The 25,286-nt window shown below is 41.2% G+C and overlaps 1 long non-coding RNA gene across 1 annotated transcript; it reads left to right on the top strand.

Annotated features, from left to right (window-relative positions):
* Positions 1 to 11,166: 11,166 nt before the first annotated feature.
* Positions 11,167 to 20,869, top strand: LOC131189987 (uncharacterized). Its single transcript, XR_009153188.1, has 3 exons — positions 11,167 to 11,382; positions 12,099 to 12,659; positions 18,085 to 20,869. It is a non-coding gene; the product is annotated as an uncharacterized LOC131189987 (long non-coding RNA).
* Positions 20,870 to 25,286: the final 4,417 nt, after the last annotated feature.

Genomic DNA, 25,286 nt, shown 5'->3' with positions numbered 1-25,286 from the left:
CTTCAATTCTGACATCTCCTGGTACTGCGATGTCAATAAATCGTACGTTTCGGTTTTTGACAACTGTAATATCTGGCATGTTGTGCTCCAAGTGATGATTTGTCTGTATTCGAAAGTCCCACAAGATCGACTTCCACTGGCAACGCAGGCTTCGCGGACGTTCCTTTGGGATCGTCTGCCCTGGGTTTCGTCAAACCATCCCTGACAGCATAAATGGGCTGTCAAACGGTTTGGAATTCTCTCCCCCGGGTGAAGGGGGAGGGAAGAGTGGTCAGGTTTTGGGTAGAGCTCCCCAGGAGCCCCTGGAATTTAACCAGGGGATCGAAGGGTGAGAGCTCCCCTTTAGCCTGACGAAGCTCCGTGCCCAGGGTGCTTCTGTTTATACAGAACGAGAAGCCACGACCATCTCTGTGCCAAGATTTATTTCTAAAGAGAATTCAACACAGACAGAACAAAGTAGGAGGACTAGCAAGAATTTGCAAGTAATAAATCTTAACTTCAGCTCTTAAATAGCTTTCCTTTGAACTAACTTTCAACTTGAGTGGATTTAAAATGGCGTTTGCAATATACAAAGGAAAGCGAAACTTTAAAAAGACAAAGGAAGAAGAACATAACAAGCTACTTTTTTAAATGGAATGAACAAGAATTGTTAATGATTTTTTTTCCTCTTTTTACCTTTTTCTTTATCACAATGTTTAAGAAGAAAAGTTTATTGAATTTTTTTTTTCTCTCTTTTTGGTAGATTTTATAGTTTATGAATGGCTTTTAAGCAAACAGAACTAACTATTAAAATCTTGCAAACTTCTTCATTTCAAATATGGAAAAAAATTTTTATAGGAACTTTTGGAGTTCCTTTCTTAATAAGTTTTTAAACAAGAGATTTTTACACCAATATATTAAAGATTGGAAATTCTTTATTGTTAGATGTTAAGCTGATTGGTGAGCAGATGGTGGAAAATGTGTAAGAAAGTGTGTAAGGAAATGTGTAAGATAGAAGACAAGGGGAAGGAGAATGCTTAAGATGTTATTTTGATGTTATTTTCTTTTTTTAAAATATATATATATAGGGTTTAATTTTTACAACTGACTTATTTTGGGTATAAGGTGTTACTATTTGAAATATGTGAGGTATAAAGGAATGGGAAGATGGAATATTGTTTAACTTTTGGAGGACAGATAGAAAAATTTATGGATGTAATGTTGGTATTTGGATAAATAGAATTTAATTGTTATGATTGACATATTTTGGATATAAGTTATATAAGTTGTAATTTTAATAATGTTATTTGATAGATGTAAGGTAAATTGAAGAAATATTAATATTTGCAATGTTATTTGATTTATGTAAGTGATATTTTTGGAGATTGAAAATGTGTAAGAAAATGTGTAAGACAGAAGACAAGGAGAAATGCTTAAGATGTGATTTTGATGGTATTTTTTTTTAATATATATATATAGGGTTTAATTTTTACAACTGACTTATTTTGGGTATAAGGTGTTACTATTTGATATATGTGAGGTATAAAGGAATGGGAAGATGGAATATTGTTTAACTTTTGGAGGATGTAATGTTGGTATTTGGTTAAATAGAATTTAATTGTTATAATTGATATATTTTGGATATAAGTTATAATTTTAATAATTATTTGACAGATGTAAGGTAAATTGAAGAAATATTAATATTAGTAATGTTATTTATTTATGTAAGTGATATTAAAGATATGAGAAGATAGAATATTGTTTATTTTTGGAGATTGGATAAAAATTTAAGAATTTAAGCTGGAAATATGAATTATATTTGGGACACTGTTTAAGGAAGAAAGGTATATTATAGAAGAATTTCTGATGAATACTGGAAGATGGAATATCGTTTTGGTCTTGATCGATGAAGATTGGATATTATTGATGAACTGGAAATACTAATTTAATTGGAAGATTCTGAAGATTTTAGGAGTGGAATGGACTGATATATAATGGACTGGAAGAAGAATGTACTTTTTTGTTTCTGGAAGGGGAGTTAAGGTCTTAGAGAGAGGAGTGACTATGGATTTGAATTATGTTGTATTTTAATTTATGATTGTTAATTTTATACCCTGTACTTTGTTCTGGGAAGTCTCGGGGGAGGGAGGAGGAAGTGGGAGAGGGGAGATGAAGGATCAATGTAAAGGAATGATTGAAGATATGTAATTAAGAAATAGAAATAATTTGAAATGAAAGCGGGCTGCTCAGCTGCCATTTCAGAAGGAATGGAAAGGAGAGGAGGAGTGAAGGAAGAAAGTAGGTAGGAAAGAGAGAGGTAGAAAAGGGGGAAAGGAGAGGAAGAAGAAAGGGGAAAGAGAGAGGGTTAGAAAGGGTGGAAGAGAAGAGTAGGGAAGGAGGAGAGGATGTAGAAAAGCGAAGGAGAGGAAGGATGAAGAAAGTAGAAGAAAGCAGAGAAGGGAGGAGGAAAGGTTTGTTAAGGAAGGAAGTGGTAGCTGGGCAGGTCCGAATAAGTAACAAATGAAAATTAATGATTAATGTTGAATAAGAGACTGTATATTGAATAGGTTGTTGGAAAATAAAAATAAAACTTTTTACAAGGAAAGTCCCACAAGATCTTCACCTTCTTATTTTCTATAACTTTTTCCACTTTATATTCTCATTTATATTATTATTATTATTATTATTATTATTATTATTATTATTATTATTATTATTATTAGGCATTGTTACATTAGCTAGGAGACCACAACGCTATTGCAGAGTAATAGTTTGATTGCCGATTTTGCAGCTCTGTTCTAGGACATGCTCACATGCTTCCCAAGGTGTGCCATAAGAGGGCGAACTGCCTTCACACTAGAAAGAAAGAGCAGCTTTTCCTGCAGTGTCATCCTAGCCCCGCTCCCTTCCCCAGAGTCTAGTCATAAACAGATGCTGCAACTGGGAAGGTTTAGAGTTGGCAGGAATCTGACTGCCTGAACAGAGCACCAACTCATCTCCCTACCAAAGTGGTACCTGTTTATCTACTCGCATTGAACATGCTTTTTAGCTGTTAGCTGGACAGAAGCTAAAGTGAGTGATGGGAGCTCACCCTGCCACACAGTGCTAGGTCTCTGACTGCTGGAGCAGAGACAATCTCCGGCATCATTAAGCCACTGATCCACTGCAATTCATAATCAAATATTGAACACATATAAATACTTACAGCAAGAAGCAAAGTGCCCAATGAAAGTTTCTTTCAATGGGATTTAAGCAACACGATGTTTGTTAGGTTCGGGAAGTAACGAGGCTGGAGACCAGGGTAGTGACAACAGCTCTTTAATATATGGTGAACCCAGCAACAGGCTGGGGGAAAAACCTCTCCTTTTATACAGTTCTGCTGGAGGCTTCGTCCAATCAGCAACGTGCTGATTTCCCGCTCAAATATTTAAAGGCACAACTGTTAATACATAACACTCCTCCCCTCCCAGAAAACACTTGGTCTTATTTACATATTTATTTACATGTTATTTTCGGCGTAGTCACGCAAATAACCTGGGCGTCTCCTAGTTCTTTCTGACCTCGCGGTTCAGTTCTGGGTGGTGTTTGAGCTGGTCGGAGGCTGTTTTCTCCTCCCAGCTCTTTCTCTGGGCCATCGGGCTCTGGATTATTGGCCGACTCTTTTTCTTGGCCATCCGGCCTTGGATTAATTTTGGAATTTTCCTTGCTGTTTCCCTCGGGGACCTGATGGCGTCGCTGGAACTCTGGGACCTCAGCTAAGTCTTGCGCCTCCCCCGGGTCATTGTCAGCTGTGGATTCAAAGTGGTATTGGTCATTACCTGATTCTGTTGGTTGGATTTGGTCAGTTATTCGTTTCCTTAACTGATCTATGTGGCGCCGCCACATTCGGTTGTCTGGTAGCTCTACCACGTACGATTTTGGCCCTGTTACTTTTTGTTACTTGTCCTGCGAGCCAACTAGGGCCGTCCCCATAGTTTCGGGCCCACACCCGGTCGCCTATGCTCATTTCCCTTGTTTTTTCTAGCTCCCCCTTGTAACCCTCGGGTGTGTAATGGGGGTTCAAACGGTCAAGTGGGCACCGGAGTTTTCGTCCCATTAGCAATTCGGCTGGGCTTTTCCCAGTGGCTGTGCTTGGGGTTCTGTGCTGGACGGCTAGGAAAAAGTCTATTTTTGTTTGCCAGTCACCTGGCTTGAGCCTGGACAATGCCTCCTTAGCGCTCCGGACGGAACGCTCTGCAAGGCCATTCGACGCGGGGGGGAAAGGTGCAGAGAGGGCATGTCGGATGCCTTCCTCTGCCAGGTACTCTTCAAACTGGGCTGCCGTGAATTGGGGCCCATTGTCGGACACCAGAGTGTCCGGCAACCCGTGAGTTGCGAATAGGTGGCGCAGGGTTGCGATTACTGCTTCGGCTGTGGTGGACTTCATAAGTATGATCTCTAACCATTTGGAAAATGCGTCCACCACCACTAGGAACGTTTGGCCGTGAAAGGGGCCAGCAAAGTCAATGTGGATTCTTGACCAAGGCCCTTGGGGCTTTTCCCATTCTCTGACTGGGGCTGTTGGGGTAGCGGTCTGGACTCTTGGCAAGCTTGGCATTTCCCTACCCTCTCAGCAATCTCTGCGTCCATGAGTGGCCACCATACATAGCTTCTAGCTAACCCTTCATCCTTACGATGCCTGGGTGACCCTCGTGGAGGAGGTCCAATACCTTGCCCTTAACTTATCAGGAATTATTACACGATCACCCCATAACAGGCACCCCTTGAGCCGAGAGCTCATCACGTTTCTTAACAAATTCTTTGAACCGTTAAGCGGGCGCTGACACCCTCTCTGTACCCAACCGAGTACAGTCCTTAACACAATGTCGGTATGATGCCGAGCCACTTCCTTTGATGTGACTGGGCCAGAGTCCAACGAGTCAATAAGGAGGATGGGTGTCCCGGAGTGGGGTCTTCGGTCGCCCCCGGCAGTGGGCATCGGCTCAATGCGTCTGCATGCCCCACTTCTTTTCCCGGTCGATGCTGCAGCTTGTATGAGTAAGCGGCTAAAAATATAGTCCATCGAGTCAAACGTGGCGACAGTGCCACAGGCGTTGGCCGGTCGCCAGCCAGTAATCCCAATAACGGTCTGTGGTCAGTCACGATTTCAAAATTCCGCCCAAAGACATACTCATGGAATTTTTTGACCCCTGATACAATGGCTAATGCTTCTTTGTCTAATTGGCTGTAGTTCCTCTCTGGGGAGGACATCGTTCTAGAGTAGAACGCTATAGGGGCTTCTGTGCCGTTTGGAAGTCTATGGCTGAGTACAGCCCCCACCCCATAAGGTGACGCATCGCAAACCAGCACTAGGGGTAGTGAGTCGTGATATTGGATGAGCAGGCTATCACTTGAGAGCAGGTTCTTTACTGCTTCAAAAGCCCTATTTTCTGACTTTCCCCAAGACCAAACAGTATTTTTCCCTAAGAGCCTATGCAGCGGTTCCGCAACGGTTGCTTTGTTCTTTAAAAAGACCGCGTAAAAATTAACCAATCCAGGAATGCCTGCAGCTCTGCTTTGTTTTTGGGCGCTGGAGCCTTCCTAATTGCCTTAACCTTGCTCTCAGTAGGGTGAATTCCTTTCTTGTCTATCCGGTAGCCCAAGAAATCGACCGATTCGACCCCTATCTGACATTTATTTGTCTTGACTTTTAATCCGGCTGTCCGGAAAATGCTCAAGACCTTTCTTAACCGCTCCCCCAATTCCTCCATGTTTTCCCCTGAAATTAGGACATCATCGAAGTAGGGAACTACCCCTGGGAGCCCTTGCAGTAGTCGTTCCATCAGGTTTTGGAACAGCCCTGGTGCCACACTAACCCCAAATTGCAATCGGGTGCACTTGAATGCCCCCCTGTGCGTCACAATCGTTTGGGCTTGGCTGTGCGGGCGTCTACTGGCAGTTGTTGGTAGGCTTGGGCCAAGTCTAACTTTGCAAAGACTTGCCCTTGCCCCAAGAGTGCAATAAATGTTGCACTACGGGAACCGGGTCCGCGCTTTTCTGTAAGGCTTTGTTAAGCGTCGCCTTGTAGTCAGCGCAAATTCTAATTGACCCGTCCGACTTGATTGGGGTGACGATTGGCGTCTCCCACTTTGCGTGATCGACTGGCACCAAAACCCCCTGATTTATGAGCTTGTCCAGCTCCTTATCAATTTTTGGTTTTAGGGCAAAGGACTCTCCTCGCCTTAAGCCTAATGGGGGCTACCTGGGGTCTAAGTTGAAGGAAATAGGGGTCCCCTTGTACTTGCCCAGGCAGTCCTTGAAGACATCTTGAACTCGTTAAAGAGAATGTCTTTCAAATTGCAGTCACTTCTGTAGATGCCAGTCACTCCCATGCCCAGGGCACGAAACCAGTCTAGTCCCAACAGACTGGGCAGAGTTCCTTCGACGATCGTGATGGGCAGGGTCTTTTGTGAGGCCGTACTCGACTCGGACGGAGGTGGTCCCTCGAACAGGGATGCGATTCCCTGGTAGTCGTGCACTCGTGGCCGCTGTGCTTGCAAATGGCGCTTATGACGGACGGCAGCGACTTCGCCAGGGTGTCCCAGGACATGATGGTGATCGCTGATCCGTGTCTACTTCAAGCCTGCACCGTACTCCCTCGATCTTGGGCTTTGTGAAAATCTTCTTTTCCACTTTGGTTGAGGCGCCTATAATGACAGTCGTTTGGTTAGACTTCGCCTTTTTGTTTGAACCAATCGCGGGCCGCCTTTCCGGTTCAGCGTTTTGATTGGCGATTTGAATTTTCGGCGGAAGGTTGGGCGCTCTGCAAACCTGAGCTAAGTGTCCTTTCTTCCCACCACCGGCATGTTGCGTCTTTAAACCTGCAGCGTTGGCGCTGATGCTGCCCTCCGCAGCTTCCGCACTCGTCACGGTCCTCAGTGTCGCGCTTCTCGGTCCGGCAGACCTCTTCCTCATCCTCGCCCTCACCTTCGGATTCGGACTGAATCTCCTCCTGGTGTACTGGCGTTGGCTTTGCGCTCGCCTTGGATTGAAGAGGCTTTTGCAGAGTCTCTGCTGCTTTAGTAGACATTTCTGTTGTCCTGGCCTCGTCCAGAGCGGTGGCTAGTGTCAGGTTGCTCCTGGCTAGCAGTCGTCGCCGTAGGCGGATGTCCTTGACCCCTCGGATGAGTTGCTCGAGTAGCACTTCGTCTAAGTCTCGGTATCCACAGTCCTTGGACGCTCTTCTCAACGCGGCCATGTAGTCACCGATGGACTCGCCCTCCATCTGTCTACGTTCTCCAATTCAAACCGCTGCACGTATTTGGACGGCGTCGGTGCGAAATGGTTCTTCAGCAAAGTCTGCAGAGTCGGCCACGATACCGATTGTATCGGCGTTGGCTCTGCCAGGGCTTCCGCAATCTCGATTACCTCGGGCCCGCAATGGCTTAGGAAGTAAGCCCGTTTGCGGTTATCAGGGATCCCCTGTAGTTCGTTGGCTTCTAGAAAGCTTTCGAAACGGGTCATATATGTTCCCCATTTCTCCTTGCCCGGGTTGTACGGTGCGGGTGGCGTGTTTGCCATTTCCGCGTTTCTGCCCTGAGTTTGCTGGGTTCGGAACTAGCGTGCTTCAGCTCGGTTCTGGTTCTCCTTAGCCTCGAGATCCCACCTTCGTCGCCAATGTTAGGTTCGGGAAGTAACGAGGCTGGAGACCAGGGTAGTGACAACAGCTCTTTAATATATGGTGAACCCAGCAACAGGCTGGGGGAAAAACCTCTCCTTTTATACAGTTCTGCTGGAGGCTTCGTCCAATCAGCAACGTGCTGATTTCCCGCTCAAATATTTAAAGGCACAACTGTCAATACATAACACTGTTCATTTTATCTTCTTGGTATATTTGACTTAAATGCTTCGGCACCATTTAAAACTACTAGCTAAAGCCTAGTGTGAGTGCAAATCCTTGCTTAGCCATTTAGCTCCTTGGATGACTCTGCACCATTTGCTGCCTCTTAGCACCTCCGCATGCTGTGATCAGATTGTCTCCTGCCCTGTTAAAAATAAAATGTAAGGTCTGCAGTTAAAAATAAAAATCTGACTCTCCTATGTTTATCCCAAGATTAATATATAATCCGTTTAGGCCCTGTGGTTTTCAGAAAGACACTAAATGAGAGTACACAAGCACGGTAAGTCTAGACCAGATATTTTCTGCTCATATTATGATTCCTTTTTAAAAAGACAGTTAATGCAAAAGAATGGCAACAAAACCGATTATGATTAGAGGAATGAAATAAATGAAAGTATGTTTTGGGGGAAGAAAGAAATTTGGTAAAGTTTCTTAAAGGAGCAAAGGGCAACATGCATTATTTAACAGAGTAATTTGTTTTGCTAAAGAATAGTTAGTTAATTAGTTAGTTAGTTAGTTATCAAATATAGTTGTCACATAAACTCCACAATAGTTAGTTACTCTAACCCCAGTAGAGTACAAATGTGATCAAACCTCTTCCTTAGTACCCTATGGTTTTCTTCTTGCCTTAATTTTTTTTTTAAATTTGCATTTATATCCTGCCCTTCTCGGAAGACTCAGGGCGGCTTACACTATGTCAAGCAATAGTCTTCATCCATTTGTATATTATATACAAAGTCAACTTATTGCCCCCAACAAACTGGGTCCTCATTTTACCTACCTTATAAAGGATGGAAGGCTGAGTCAACCTTGGGCCTGGTGGGGCTTGAACTTGCAGTAATTGCAAGCAGCTGCTGTTAATAACAGACTGCATTAGTCTGTTGAGCCACCAGAGGCCTCAGTGGCCTTAAATCAGATTTCAGTGGAGGAGATGAAACTTCTGTGATGTTACATTCAAGTGCCAAACCTTTTGCTTTCAGTGCCTGCAAATAGAGAAGAGGAGAAGACATTCAACAGAAACTGTCATATTTTCAAACCTACCCGCATTTTAACAATAACAAGCTGCTATTGCAAAAACAGACCTAGTAAATGAATAGCATGTTCCATTAGGGAAAGTTGATACTGTGAATTCTAAATATTCCATTAAGGGATTATTTACAGTTTTCCATCTTTACAAGCCTTTAGTTAACATTATTTTTAATGGGCCTTGGCTCTGCCTGGCATGGATTCCCAATGTTGCATGTACATTTCCTCTCTTAAGCATTTATATGCTTGGCATTGGCACAACATCTTGCAGCAACGTCTTAGGGATACAAAAAGTCTAACATTGGCTGATGCACCACAATATGTGAGTGGCTGGGTTGTAGGGAAAAAGAGTTATCTAGGACCATTTTGTAGAGGTGTTTCAGAAGATCTTTCAATGCTTTGGAGATAATGTCACAACAATTGCTTTTTTCATGTAGAGATCCAGATGTCAGCGTTCCAGAAAAAAACCCAACTCCAAGTAAAAACTCTGAAGCAAGCATTTTTCAAAGTTCTATTTACTAGAATAGGTAAACTGGCACATCTGGGAGAACCCAAATCTGAGAGGTCCGTGTTTTCCCTCAGTAAATCAAACCCCCAAAACCATCCCCTCACTCCTCAGTCGATCACATGCTCCAATCGCCAACCGTCCCATCTCGAGAAATCACTCTGACCACTCCTTCTCCAGATGCAGGATTGGCCTGACCTTGACCAACAGGAAGAATGCTATTATGTCTAAAGACAACCCCTCTACTAAATTCCCCCTTCGGCTTTCCCACACATGAGAAGGTGGCAGCATGGAAGTTTCTGGCCTAATGTGGCTTCCAAAGCTGACACCAGAATCTTTAATTATTGGAAATACTTTTTTTAAAAAAAAACATACAGCTCAATTTATGGTCAAGTTGTAACCAACTTGACTGTAAGGGAGGGATGATTTTGGTTTCGCTCACTCGCCCACTGCTCACCTCCAGCTGTGCGGCCCGTTCCTAACAGGCCACAGACCGGTACTAGTCCATGGCCCTGGGGGTTAGGGACCTCTGCCCTTGGTCACATGTTGGCCTGATTGTAGATAAGATTAAGCCAGAGTTTTTAGTGATGATTAACTGAATGTGCTATAGCAAGTTGACACGAAGTACTGAATGATCAGAGAGAGAGAGAGAGTGAAGTTGGAGAAATACATAGGTTTTACACTTTCTGCTAAAGCATAATAGAATTTTTGGGTTTTCATTTACCCAAAGTATGGTGAAATGAAAATATGCATTTAGTTATAGTGGTTTGTAGGAATCTGTGTGAAGCAAGCAGTATCTTCATTTTATTCAATATGCGTTTAGCGATCTTATCAAAGAATGGTACACCTACATTTTAAAAATTTAAAAACCTGCAAACATTTTAGCTGATTTCACTCAAGGAAAGAAATACCTCTCAAATTTCTGGAAGCAGAAAGTTCAATGGGATATACAGGGGACTGGAGTGTGGAGGGAGCTCTTTTTATATGCTGCAAGCAACCCCTTGCTCTACTTCATATATCTGTCAACTGGTATATTTTTGGATGTGGCACTGTCAATCTTCTCAAAGACTAGATCCATCTGAGGAAAATAGTACTGCAGCTGTACTATGTAGGTGGGAGGGGAGAAGCACTAGATGAGTTTGTTCCTGTTCCACCTCACATCCTTAACCACCCCATTAATGTGTCAACCAAGATATTTTTGAGGGATATCTTCTCAATTCTTCTGATTCCAGTGACTCTCATAAATGCAAACATACACACTTTCATATCCATTTTTTTCTTTCCTCCTCCACCTGCTCCTCCTCCTTTACCTCCACCTGAGTTGGGGGAAAAGGATGCTGGGAAATTCATTAATCCTGAAGCAGTCCTGATTGGCAGGATTGCCCAACAAAATAATTAAAGGCCTAAGTGGAATATTATAGTTCATTTCTATCATAATACAATATAAAGATTCTTCTCCTCAGAATGAGTGTATCTTCTGGTGAAGCCTATATAGCCGTGATGGTGAATCTATGGCACAAGTGCCAGAGGTGGCACGCAGCGCCCTCACCCATGGCACAGGAGCCATCACCCCAGTTCACATCCACCATGCATACACGGGCGCCTCCCACCGGCCAGCTGGTCTTCGGGTCTTTGCTGTGCATGTGGGGGGGGGTGCATGGGAGGGGCCCGGATATGCATGCGTGAAGGGCACATGCAGGGGGAATGGGGGCTGCATGCACAGGGGCGGGCACATGTGTGGGGGCCATGCATGCATTGCATTTTGGGGTTTCCGGCATATTCACACACGCACATGCACGATTTGGGCACTCGGTCCAGAAAAGGTTAGCCATCACTGCTATATAGCGACATTAGTGCCTGGTTCTATTATTTCTGGTCTACAAAGGTGATCACAAAATCTATTAAAATCTCAATTTCTTTATTTTCTTCCAGTGTTAATCCAGATCTTTGCTGCCCAACTACAATACCCTGAGTTCTGTAAGACTAAAATGATGTAAATATTTACAAGTTAAATATATCCTTGTTACAACATTTCTTGAGATTATGGGAAAGTCATTTTAGGATTAAAGCAAAGAAAATATAGTTGTCATATAAACTCTTTATTTCATGCTTTCCTACTTCAAGTGAATTCTCAATCTTCTGTTAAAATACACTTTCATCATATTGTGTTTACTATTTTATTATCTGTAATCCTGATTTCAATTTTAATTGTTTTTAAGCTACTATTTCCTTTCCTTAGCTTCATTGCAGTTTAATTCTTTAACTGAAAACATATAAGCATGGAAAGTTATTATCTATTTTTAATCTAATTCAGTTTATACTCAAACAGCTGCCACCCAGTATATTAAATGTCATTAGGCTATACTTTATACTATTATCTGGATATCTGGATAAAATAAATTCATAATAAAATATGAAAGTGATTTGCAGTAATATTCTGGACTTGAAATTTTGTTTGCATTTTAAATTTACCATTATTTTGCAGGAATTAAATCATAACTTTATTCAACTTTTATTTCTAAAATAAAATAAGGCGTTCAATGTCTGTTCTGCAGGAACAATACAGGGATACCAAGATACCGAAATTATTGTTACAAGTTAAAAAATTATTCAGTAGTTACACGTATCATTATTGTTCTGTTACTTATCATTCATTTATCTATTAATTCATTTAATTAATCCATCTTATTCACTTTGCCTTTTTAATAGCTAGCCCAAATGAGGTTGAAGAAGGATAAAAATGGTTGCATATGAGTTCTGTCATAGTTGCTGATGGAGGAATTGGTCTCTCTCTTGGCTTGAACAGTTCCAGAGGGTGTGTTTTTTTCCTGCTTTTTGTCTTCTGGACATTCTGATAAATATCAACAATTATCAGGTGGGTTCATTATGTCATTAAGTAGACCAGGTTAGGAAATCAACTTGACAAAAGTATAACCATCCTTATTTAGATGGACTATAAAAACAGAATCCTGCGAGTCGGATTGTGGTGTATCTCCTTCCCCTTCTTATACTCCAGTGACTCAGAGAGGTCTTCCAAACATTATCTTGTTTCCAGGATTTAAAAATGTTACAGTGCCTTTGCCTAGATTCTTGTTTCTTTTCATGGACCATATTCTTTATTCTCTACATATGTAATGGAACATGTGGATGATCTTGGAGGACAAGAAGAAGAAAAGATGCTGCCTAGAAAACAATCAGACAAGAGAGCCAGGAGCTTCCCCAATGGATTAACACTTAGGTGAAGATTTTGGAAAGATCCTAATTCTACAGGTGGGTTAAAAGTGGCAGCAGGCAGTTTTGTACCTTCAGACTTTCAGGATTGTATCAATGTAATCAATGGTGAAATCCAAATTTTTTTACTACTGGTTCTGTGGGCGTTGCTTGGTGGGTGTGTCAGGGGAAGGATACTGCAAAATTTCCATTCCCACCCCACTCTGGGGTCAGCCAGAGGTGGTATCTGCCGGTTCTCTGAACTGCTCAAAATTTCCGCTACCGATTCTCCAGAACCTATCAGAACCTGCTGGATTTCACACCTGAATGTAATCTTATAATAAAGAAGAATCAGCTCACCTGGCCGTGTGTCTTATCTGGTTTATCTGGGATGGCTAACATCACTTTAGTACTGTTTAATGTCATTGAAGTGACAAAGTTGGTACTTCTGTCAAAGGAATCACAGGAAACATTCTAGTTAGGTCAATCCTATTCAAATGTCAATCATTCTCCTGTCAATTGTCCACCCCTTTCTTCCATAATATTTGTTTTGAACCGCACTTCATCTGAATTCCCTAAAATCAGAGAGGACAACATAATTCCAGATGTACGACTAATACCCATGTTGCAGACTGGTGATCTATAAAGTGATCCCATAGACTTCTGCACTAGTTCAAATGTCCAACAGCTGTCACTAGGACAAGAAGCAATCACAGAACCCTACAGTTGAAAGGGGCTATCAAATTCAACCTCCCGCTAATGCAGGGATACAAATTAAAGTAATGCAGACAAAAGGTTGTCTTGTCTCTGCTTCAGTCCATCCATGGGAGAGGAACCTATCACCTTTCATACATACATACATACAGTACACACACACACACACACACCTCTTAAGAATAAAGACAATTTTAGGTAATAGTTAGGCTCAATTTCCTGTTCTGAATTTAAGGACAAAAGTTTGCTTTCAGATTGTTTAAAACCTTAAACATTCTGCCTTGAGCTTGGAGGGGTTGTTCTTCCAAGCCAATGGCTGTATTAATACATTCTATTAAACCATAATAAATTCTGTTTGGTTGTTATTTGAGTGTTTAATGAAGCCACCCATTAGAGCAGGGGTGTCAAACAGCGGTGTCACAGGGATGTATTGGGACTACTTTTCCGCTTCACTAAACTGGGCGGGACCAGCATATGACGCATCCGGCCAACGGACCAGGAGTTTGACACCCCTGCATTAGAGTTTAGTGTGATATATTTATTAGGCCACATTTAATAAACCATGTTAAAAAAATCCTGGCTTAGCATATGTAAAACCAGTTCAATTCAGCAATTACTCACTTTAACCTTATTTGGTAAGCCATAAAATGAAGCCATATAGCATGATTTCCTAAAATTAATGAACTTCAATATGGTTTAACATGTGAACCCAGCCAATGAGTCTTTGGGTGCAATTCTATACATATTGGGAATATGTTCTAAGAAACTCAATGGATCTTAGTTTAGAGAAACACACTAGAATTATTATACCTATCAGGTTTATTTACTGCCAACAAGGTAATAAGAAAGGATTGGAATCTTTTAACTGCTTCTGTTCTGTCTTTCTGCAGTTACAATTTCTGTACACTGGGTTGCCATTCAAGATATATATGGCAGAACAATTTAAAATAAAGGTGACAAGCCTTCTTTAAACAGTCATGATAGAAAGCAGGACACCATCTATTTTGGTACTAAATGGCAAAGTGAAAAGTGCCTGAGTGGGCCTGGAGTCTTTTAATCCAAACAGCATTTATAATATTGATGAAACGAGGGAGTTTTGCTAGTGAACCCCTAGACAGAAGTTACACTTTTAAGCAGAAGGTTTACTTGTAGAAGCATTTTTAAAAAGTATATATCAGTACATTAATTTTCCTTATGATTTTTTATTTATTTTGGTGGGTGGGAAGGCAATTACACTGTTTATAAGAAGATCAAAATAAGTTATGTATTTTCTTAAGCCCAGGAAAACTTCACAGGGTTTGTGAACAGCTAATCCTAAAGTAACATCTGAAATTCCTGTTTAGCCTATTCAAACTTGGATCAGGCCACTAGATATGATGCTTAAAGGACTGTATAATTCTTGCTGCTCAACTCAACGTTATACTATAAAATTCTTTTATGCATCAATTATGATCCCCAGATGGCTTTTCCAATCAATCAATTACAGCAGAACTACTAAGATGCAGCTAACTTTGCCCAATAAAAAATATTAACACAACTTACTGAAATCATTTTAATAACAAACTTGGCTTAAAAATAAAATGGTTTGAGAATCATTTTAAACCCTAGAAATTGCTTAGAACAATAGGAAGCAGCTCAGATATTGTAGCAAATTTTATGACCGAGATTGGTCAGCAAAGGAGTTGGAGGGGATGTGGTTTTGGAAAATAGTTGCAAATGGCCATTTGGCTATCACATTGATTTAGTCATTCATTTATTAAATAGATTTATATGGCTATTCAAATAACACATGGTGACTCCAGGCAACGTACAAAGTTAAAAATCAACAATATAGAAACCCCAGAAACCTCCATCCCTTCTGGTAGCGACAAACATCACCACATAAGCCACTTGATCAGCTCCAAATCATCTCGGAGTCCCCAAGCCTGTTGATGTCTTCAGGGCCTTTCAGAAAAGTAGCAAGGAGGGGGCCAACCTTATTTCTGAGTGAATGATGTTCCAAAGAAAGGGAGACTTCTTCTAGGTCCCATGAGGTATATTTCTTTAATAGATGGGACCCACAACATATCCTGCCTTTCTACTCTGGTGGGCTAGGTTGATGTAACCAGGAAGAAGCCATGGAGACCTTTAAAGGTGATGCTTATGATAATAATGAGACCACAGCTGCAATATAAGGATATCTGCAAGAGGGATCTAAAGGCCCTGGGAATGGACATTAACAACTGGGAAACCCTGACCTCCGATCGTTCAGCTTGGAGGCTAAAGACGCAGCATGGCCTTCTCCAATTCGAAGAGACATTTGTTCGGCAGGCTGAGGCAAAGAGGCAGTCCCGGAACCAGCAAAACCTGGGGCTGGGCAGGGGACAGAACGTATCTGCCCTCATTGTGGAAGGGATTGCCACTCTCAAATTGGCCTTTTTAGTCACATTAGATGCTGTTTTAGGATCTCTTTCCAGACCACGATACCGTAGTCTTTTGAGACTGAAGGATGCCAATGTAATGTATGTTACAATAATGCCAGATAACCAGGACAATAAAACCACATATATTTATTAGAAGAAGTACCCAAGGGTGGGCTTCAAAATTTTTATCAAGGGGTTCTCTGCCCAGTTGCTGGGTGGGCATGGCTATGGTGGGCATGCCTAGTCAGCCTCCTGCACCACAGCGGGGGGGGGGGCGCGGGTTGCCCTCCCTGGGCTTCGGAGGCTTTCCTCGAGTCTCCGGGAGGGCCAAAACGGTTTTCCCAGGCTCTGGATGCCCTCTGAAGGTCTTTCTGGCCCAGACCTCTGGTAGGCCTGTTTTTTGCCCTCCCGAAACTCCACACACGCCCTGCACTTACCTGCATCCAAAACAGGCCACATGAAGACTTCTGGGAGGGGTGGGGCGGGGCCAGCCAGGAGTGGGATTTAGGGGTTCTCCAAACTGCACAGAATCTTAGCTAGAGGTTCTCCCAAATCCCTGCAAACCCCCAGCAGCCCACCCCTGGAAGTACCAAAGTAGCTTGTCCTTCTGTTCTTCCAATATCTCAAATCCAAATCATCTTTTGATCTAGACAGACTGAAAGAAAGAGAAAGCTTTGGATTTACACTTTTTATTTAAGGACCAATATTAATCAAGTTTAAAATGATAATGGATTACTTTGTTTAAGCATTCTAAAATAAGTCACCGAATCTGATTAAGTTGTTTGAATAGAAAGTTAATCAGATCCAGTGGTTTATTTCTGAGTGGATAAATAGAACTGGACTAAAGACTGCTGAAATAACAGTAGATAAACCTTTCCTGTTCTCAACAGGAAAATTTCTAGGGTGTTAAGCAGGTGTGAAATCCAGCAGGTTCTGACAGGTTCCAGAGAACCGGTAGCAGAAATTTTGAGCAGTTCAGAGAACCGTTAGCGGAAATTTTAAGTAGTTCAGAGAACTGGCAAATACCACCTCTGGCTGGCCCCAGAGTGGGGTGGGAATAGAGATTTTGTAATATCCTTCCCCCAAGAGTGGGGAGGGAATGGGGATTTTGCAGTATCCTTCCCCTGGAGTGGGGTGGGAATGCAGATTTTGCAGTATCCTTCCCCTGCCATGCCCACCAAGCCACACCACGCCCACCAAGCCACGCCCACAGAACCATTAGTAAAAAAAATGGATTTCACCACTGGTGTTAAGATACATTAGCTTGTTACATCTTAAGTTAGATGAACACTAGCACGTTTATTGCAACACAAACTTTAAGGAACTGGATTCTGCTCCATAAGAACCTGCTGAGCCATATTGTGGCTTATTCTACAGAGGCATTATTGAGTCTGTCATTTGCACCTCTATAACTGTCTGGTTCGGTTCTGCAACCCAACAAGAAAAACACAGACTTCAGAGGATAATTAGAACTGCAGAAAAAATAATTGCTACCAACCTGCCTTCCATTGAGGACCTGTATACTGCACGAATCAAGAAGAGGGCCGTGAAAATATTTGCAGATCCCTCGCATCCTGGGCATAAACTGTTTCAACTCCTACCCTCAAAACGACGCTATAGAGCACTGCACACCAGAACAACTAGACACAAGAACAGTTTTTTCCCGAAGGCCATCACTCTGCTAAACAAATAATTTCCTCAACACTGTCAGACTATTTACTGAATCTGCACTACTATTAATCGTTTCATAGTTCCCATCACCAATCTCTTTCCACTTATGACTGTATGACTATAACTTGTTGCTGGCAATCCTTATGATTTATATTGATATACTGATTATCAATTGTGTTGTAAATGTTGTACCTTGATGAACGTATCTTTTCTTTTATGTACACTGAGAGCATATGCACCAAGAAAAATTCCTTGTGTGTCCAATCACACTTGGCCAATAAAAATTCTATTCTATTCTATTCTATTGCTTGTTAAGTCACTTCCTGTGATATGGGTGGCCATTATAAATTTGATTAATAAATAAAATGAAATGTTTGATTCCCATCAAACATATTAAAATAGTTTAAAAACATTAACACAATATATGATTATGACAGTTGTTCAATAAAACCAATTACCTTTCTTTTAATAGTAACCCCTATCATTCCTCCTCCATCACAACTAATGAAGTGTCACACCCACATCAGACTTGACCATCAGGGAATATCCAAGGCACTAAATCAATGTGCTAAATTTCTGGACAGACGTTTGCTGCCACCTGCTGTTACAGTATAAGAATAACAGTCTTATGTTTTAATATAAGCCTGTGAAATATTGAAATCTTCAATTTTCCATTACAGTACTATTTATATTTACAGGTCCTCTGAAAGAAAAGGTACAAGTGGTGGCTTTCAATCCTTTATGCTGATTATTTCTCCTATAAAATGTCAAAGAGAAGGGGAAGAAGTGACAGATTTTATTTACTTGGGTTCCAAGAAAAGTGCAGAGGGCGACTGGAGCCATGAAATTAAAAGACGCTTGCTCCTTGAGAGGAAAGCAGCACAAGATATTTTTGTACACACAAATTGTTGGATGGAATCCCATACATGCAGGAAAGGTTTTGCAAGACCTAAAAACAGAAGCACTTTTTTTTTTTTTTAAAGGAGGCTATATTGGTTTGTTGTTCACTTGAGTCAGAAACTCTTTGGAACCTAAGCAGAAAATCTACCTGATGGGGGATTCCCGTGCATTCCTCAAGCATTCCTATTTCTTTTCAGCTTCTCATATGTTTTTTTTTCTGAAACGAGAATTATCAGATATTCACATTTGCCAAGCTCAGATTAATGAAATGAAAGTTCATCTAGAATCCCAGGGGACATTTCCCAGCAGAGGGGGAACTTCCAATGTTTAAAGAAGGATTTTTTTTAAAAAAAAGTTATCTCTTTGTAATGACTTTGTGTCAGTTGACAAGCAAGGTAGGAACTCTGCGATCCACAACACTGGCTGACTTTTAGAACTCAGCCCGTTTCTTTCCAGCTCGGCTGTAGTGGGACACCATTTTTTTTTTCAAATAAAATACCATATTTTGGGGGCAAAATTGCAGGGATCCCCTGCCTCACCATTCCTTCTGACTCCTGAGCTTCAATTTTCTACCAGCTTCTTGGCTAGATTTAGCACAGATGTATGTATTCCTTTTGCTAATCTCAACTATTTGGCAGGGGAGAAGCAAGTGAGCAAACCACCAACCTGCTTCAGATTTTGATTTCTGGCTTTTCTCTCTTGCCTAAAAGGAAAGGGGATTTGGTCACTCCAATGGAGTAGAAAGGATGGCCTTATGGAAGCACCCTTGGAATGAATGCCAAACTGTTGTGACCCAGGCCCAAATAGGTAGTAGGAAACTCAGTCAGTGTAAAAACAAACTTTATTCGAACAGCTGAGAATTACTTCATTCTCAGCATAGTTCAACTAAATTAAAGCAAATTCCTCCCAACACTATTCCTCAGTCCTATCACCAACTTTGATCCAATTAGGCAAACTCCCAAAGGCCTTTCTTGGCAAAAGTTCAGAAGACACCACTACAAAATAAATGCAGCAAGACAAAGCTATCAACATTGTTTTCCAGCAAAGAGCCTAAATGCCGTTGCTGGTCTTTTAAGCCTTACAGGCGGGGCCAATCATCTCATGGCCCTACTCCCGAGTTGCTCTTTGCTTGAGCTGCTCTTGCCTTCTGGCAGCTCTTCTCATGCATGCATTAGGAACAGGCTCCTCCTGTTCCTCTGCCTCACTACTGCCAGTCTGTTGTGTCTCGCTCGCTCCCCCTGCCGCAGCAGGGCCCCTCTTATCTCCTGCCAGACGCTGATAGTGCTGAAGAATGTCTGGCATGCCTCCAGCCCCCAGCCCTGGCACCATGCCCGGACAGGCCGAACAAACAAACCTCCCTCCGATAGCATGTGCGCCTGAAGCCAGCCACGAGCTGAGATTACCAACAGCTGGAGACGAAACGATGCAATGGATAGACCCACGCTTCTGGAGAATGGAGAGGCGACATCACCAAAAGGAAGGGAGGGACAGGCCTGGATAAGTGCTGAGTCATGGAGCCACACTCCATGGCCTATATAAAGGATCTGCTTTCTGGAATTCTCTGAGTCAGGCAAAGTCTAACTTGGATTGCTGAAGTCAGTTCCTGGTTTCCTGCCTGCCTTGAGAACTCTGATAGGATTTGGGCAGAGCTGCAGAGGCACGCTTGATACGGACTTCCCCGACCTAGCCGTCAGTGGAGGAGTGGGACAGAACACAGTCTCTGGAGGCTCTGGAGTCCGCACCTCACTCCCCAATGGCCCTGGCCCCACCCAGCTTCCAATGCAGAGCCCTCATCCGGGCCTTCCCCAGCTTCCAGGACTGGCCTTCGTTTTTTCCTCAGCCTCATCACTGTCCATCTCCGTTGCCAGCTCCGCAGGCTGCTGGCAGACCACAACACAAACCTGCACCCTAAACAGTGGGCATTTTATTCAGAACCAATTGCTCGATCTCCCTGATCCTCATTACCACCACTTTCTCTAACTCTAGAATTAAAGGAAAGCACCTAGCTGCAGAGTTGATGAGATGATAGCACTCTACCTTCACAGTTGTCAAGATTTTTAATATGGGAAGAATGGCAGCTAGGCAGCTAGATACTTCCACTGCATTAAAAAATATTCTGGGTTTGGGGCGTGGAGGTGCTACCCACAAGAATAATACACAGCACATAATGAAAACATAATGTGCAGAGAGTGGGGATTCACATGGAAAAGTTATGGAGATAACTTGTTGCTTCAGACTGGCAAGAATTTGGAAACAGCGCTGTTTGGACAATGCCTTCCACAGGCTCCTGATAATCAGATGAAGAAAGAGTTACATTTGGCTGATTGTATTCTTAGCATTTCAAGATGAGATAATTGCATGGGAAAATTGGGCAGGTCCACTTCCAATTTTTTGGAAGGATTAGGCAATGCAGATATGGCTCATTTCGCTTGCTGTTAAAGTGAATAGAAAACTCTCCATCATACAGATCACTGATCAACCAATGCTTGATTTAATCTATTTTTATTATTGTTGTTGTTGTTGTTATTCTCTCCTGTTCTCGGTACCTCAGCTTCCTGCCTTTTTTCCTTTGCTAAGTCCAATGCAATAGCTAAAACTCCATTCAAAGTTACATAAAGTGTTTTTCTCCTTATTCTGTGGGCCCTTCCTTTGCTCTCCGCTTATTTCCTAATGTATTTGTTTGAGTCTCCTAACTTTTTGCAACTTATTTATAGAACATACAGTGAACAGAAGAAATACTTCTGCTTGTGGAAAGTCAGCCTTGGACATGCTCCATTGAAAGTTCAGGTAGAAAAATAAAGACCAATCTTACAATAATGTAAAGTAAGGAGTTTATTTGGGAGCAATCAAGTAAAGACCCTCCAGAAAAACAGAGAATCGTGTCTTTATAACAACAACATTATGACTCTTCCTGAAGAAAATCAGAGTAGATCCATTAACAAATATTAATAGTCATCACAAAGGAGAAATAAAAACTTATTAGAAATAATTTCAGGAAAACTAACTGAAAGAAGACTCTTCCGAAACTGTTAGGCATCCAGAAAGTTTTGTTCTGTTGTCCAGGATAAAAATTGCAAGAGATTTCAGTGCAATAAATACCTGGGAGTAGAGATGTTATATCACAAAATAGGGCTAAAGGGAAGTCTGGTGGAATAATCCAAACCAGGTGCAAGGAATGGAACAGCATTTTTTCCTCTCCAGTGATTACCACACAGTGACAGGAGACAACAAGTGCAAGTCAGTTCTAGGCATTTTTCTTCTTAAAAGCAAAAAGGTGTGACATCATCTGGGTCAATGGGTCTTGAGCTTTTAAAGCTCTCAAGAGCGCTTTATATCAATTATATCAAATTATATCAAAGTAAGGTAGTAATCTCTGTGATTTTAATGGTAAAATTTAAACATATATTTAATGTTTTGTCCTGGGATACAAGCAGGCCTATATTTAGCACTATTTTATAATAATGTAGACCTGGATAAGATTCATCTTCACCCCTCAGGAAAAAAGGACTCATGCTAATATAGGTATTCTTAGTTCATTCATTTCCTCTCAATTAAAAAGATAAAAAATATTGTTTGCCTTTCTAGGGATAGATACCAAACATTGCTTTTATGGACATACTTATATCAGTTTGCACACAACAGAGATTTTGTTTTAGATATCTTTTATATAAGATGTAATACTAAATAGATACTTTGCTAACAGGCTCAAAGTTGTCAAGATGTTGGATGTGACATTACAGTCAAAGCCCAACTCTTCACCCAAACACCAATCTTATATGCATTCAAACTAGAGCAGATTTTGGAAAGCAGGGTCACATCCACCATCTTGTCTGTTTGCACACCCATGCGTGTGTACACACACAAACACACACATACTATGGATGCTCCTGCATTCTACCTTAATTACAGAGATTTTCTTCTTGCTGCATAATAAAATTTCCAGGGGTTAGTCAAAGGACATTTATACAAAGCAAGATGATTGAGGCATTTTTAACCATTTAACTGCACAAGTGACATTGCTGTCACATGAATACATGACTATGTAGGTTCTCTTCCTGGGTCACACCACATTCTTTTATAGAAGGGATCTGTAACATGCCCCTCCTGCCAGTCCTGATGGGATGAATAGATGAAAACAAAGAAATAAACATAATATTAGCAATAGATATACAAAATTGCTTAGCCAAGGGAGCTAGCCAACATTTTCTGAAGACACGTCCATGATCATGTGGCCAGTATGACTATCTGCCGAGGTGTATGGAACGCTCTTACCTTCCCATTGAAGTGATACCTATTTATCTACTTGCATTTGCATGCTTTTGAACTGCTAGGTGAGTAGGAGTTGGGACAGGAACTTACCCCATTGCATGGCACTTGAGACTCGAACCTGGGCTGCAAGCTTTCCAGCTGACAAGCTCAGCATCTTTAACCACTAAGCCATTGTACTCCATATAAGTTACTTAAAAGAAATAAAATATAAAATGTAATAAAATATTAGTCTATACTAAATGAAAAATAAATTAAAATATTATTCTATATCAGTATGCTATACCAAGACAACATTTTAAGTTTTTGAAAAGTTTTTAAGAAGAGATTGGATAATTATTTGTCTGAAATGGCATAGGATTTCCTGCCTAAGTAGGGGTTTGGACCAGTGGTGTGTTTCCAATTTTTTTACTACCGGTTCTGTGGGCATGGCTTGGTGGGCAAGGCAGGGGAAAGATACTGTAAAATCTCCATTCCCACCCCACTCCAGGGGAAGGTTACTGCAAAATCCCCATTTCCTCCTGATCAGCTGGGACTTGGGAGGCAGAGAATAGATGGGGACGGAGCCAGTCAGAGGTGGTATTTACCAGTTCTCCCAACTACTCAAAATTTCCGTTACCAGTTCTCCAGAACTGGTCAGAACCTGCTGAAACCCACCTCTGGTTTGGACTAGAAGACCTCCAAGGTCCCTTCCAACTCCTATTTTATTCTATTCTATTCTATTCTATTCTATTCCTGAAACCATACCAAACAGACAACAATAGGACAACATACCAGCTATGAGAAAGTATGAATTTTTAAAAGGGTCTGTATTTTTTTCATCCAATATATTTTGCAAATATGGTAATCTGGCTGGAAACTTTAAAAAAAATTACTCACTGGTTTTAACAGTATAGGACAGAGGTCTCCAACCTTGGCAACTTTCAGCCTGGCGGACTTCAACTCCCAGAATACCCCAGCCAGCTTTGCTGGCTGGGGGATTCTGGGAGTTGAAGTCCACCAGGCTGAAAGTTGCCAAGGTTGGAGACCTCTGGTATAGGAGACTCTCCCTGCAGAGTTACAGTGGATTAGCAAGAATTCAGGCATGTGCTGACATTTCTCAAATTAGCAGCAGGTATTTGGGCACATCATTAGTTGACATTACTTTAAATGACAACAGGAAATGCATCAGATAGATGAAAAAGTTTGAATCTTAGTATAGCCTGGGAACAGATATAAAACAGATCCTAAGTTGAGAGACTGCCAGAAAACTTGCCTGTCAGATCAGTCAGTGAGGGGAAGGACTTCTTGAAATAAAAGTGTTAGTATATAACATTTAGACCAGTTGTGTTATGAAATTGCACTCATGGGACCACTTAGGGTTTCCACTGAAGTGTCTATCATACATTAACTGTTGTACTCATGAGAATCAAAGAATTCTCCAGCATATGAAGCTGCTGTTATATACCAATAAATTCAATCACACACAGTCTGTGTATCACTTCCAACATCTTCATTGCTATTGTCTTGGGCTATAGTTTTACATTTTAGTTATCAGTTTTATGTTTTAGTTATTAATCTAGTACTTTTCCTTTAGAAATCATAATGGAAAAAAGAGCTGAAGCTCAAAAGCAAACTTTTACTATACTTTTTAGTAGACTGACCAGTCTAGAGGTAGTCCTCACATAACTGGTCATTTTACAATTGTTCAAATCATGACACCCACAGAAAGGCCATTTGTAAATGATCACACAAAATCCACCCCCCTCATGGTCATGTGACTCCATGCCAGGTAGGTCAGCTTTATAATTGTTTGTGGCATTTCATAGTCCTAAGACTGTGGTTTATAATTTTTTTCCTGGATCCCAGGGAAAAAAATATCCATTCAAATGAAGGGGTTCACTTAAAAATCATGGCATTCACTTAGCATTCACTTAAATGTCTGCACTATAAATGACATTCAATGACCACTGCGAAAATGGCCAGAAAAGTACTTCCGGTGAAGTGAGTGCCTCATTTTACAACTGTAACAGGCTCAATTATAGTCATAAATCAAGGACTATCTATAGCAAAATTATGTGAAAATTGCTAGTTTAAGGGGAATAAAACAACACTGAAGTTTCTAGTTAAAGCATGGGAAAAGTGCATGGGAAAGGGAATTAAAAGTAGTCCTTGACTATTTGTTTATTTATTTATTTATTTTTGTTTGTTTGTTTGTTTGTTTGTTTTATTATTTGTTTGGACTGTTTAGCAACCGTTCAAAGTTACAATAGCACTTAAAAAAGTTATTTGTGGCCATTTTTGACTATTTTTCACACGTAAAACGGTTGCAGCATCCCCATAGTTCCTTGATCAAATATATATTCACTTCTGACAAGCAAAATCAATGGGGAACCAGATTCACTTAACAACCGTGTTACTAATTTAACAACTGCAGTGATTCACTTAACAAACGTGGCAAGAAAAGTCATAAAATGGGGGAAATTAACTTAATAATTGTCTTGTTTAGCAGCAAAAATGTTGGGGTCAATGTGGTCATAAGTCAAGGATGCTATTACATATGCTATTATCAGATTAATGAAAAAGAGAACATTTTGGATAAATGATTGTAAAATTTATTCTATCTTGGGTTATTATACCATTGTTACAGTGAACGGATTTCACTGTATGTTGCTCAGCCTATTCAATGTAAATTAAAATAAGATCCAGATTTTAATGTGTTTTCTAGACTAAACTCATTGTTAAAACTTGGATG

This window comes from Ahaetulla prasina, chromosome 2, assembly GCF_028640845.1.
Source record: "Ahaetulla prasina isolate Xishuangbanna chromosome 2, ASM2864084v1, whole genome shotgun sequence".
Classification (NCBI taxonomy): Eukaryota; Metazoa; Chordata; class Lepidosauria; order Squamata; family Colubridae; genus Ahaetulla; species Ahaetulla prasina.
This window is presented reverse-complemented; position numbering and strand designations above follow the sequence as displayed.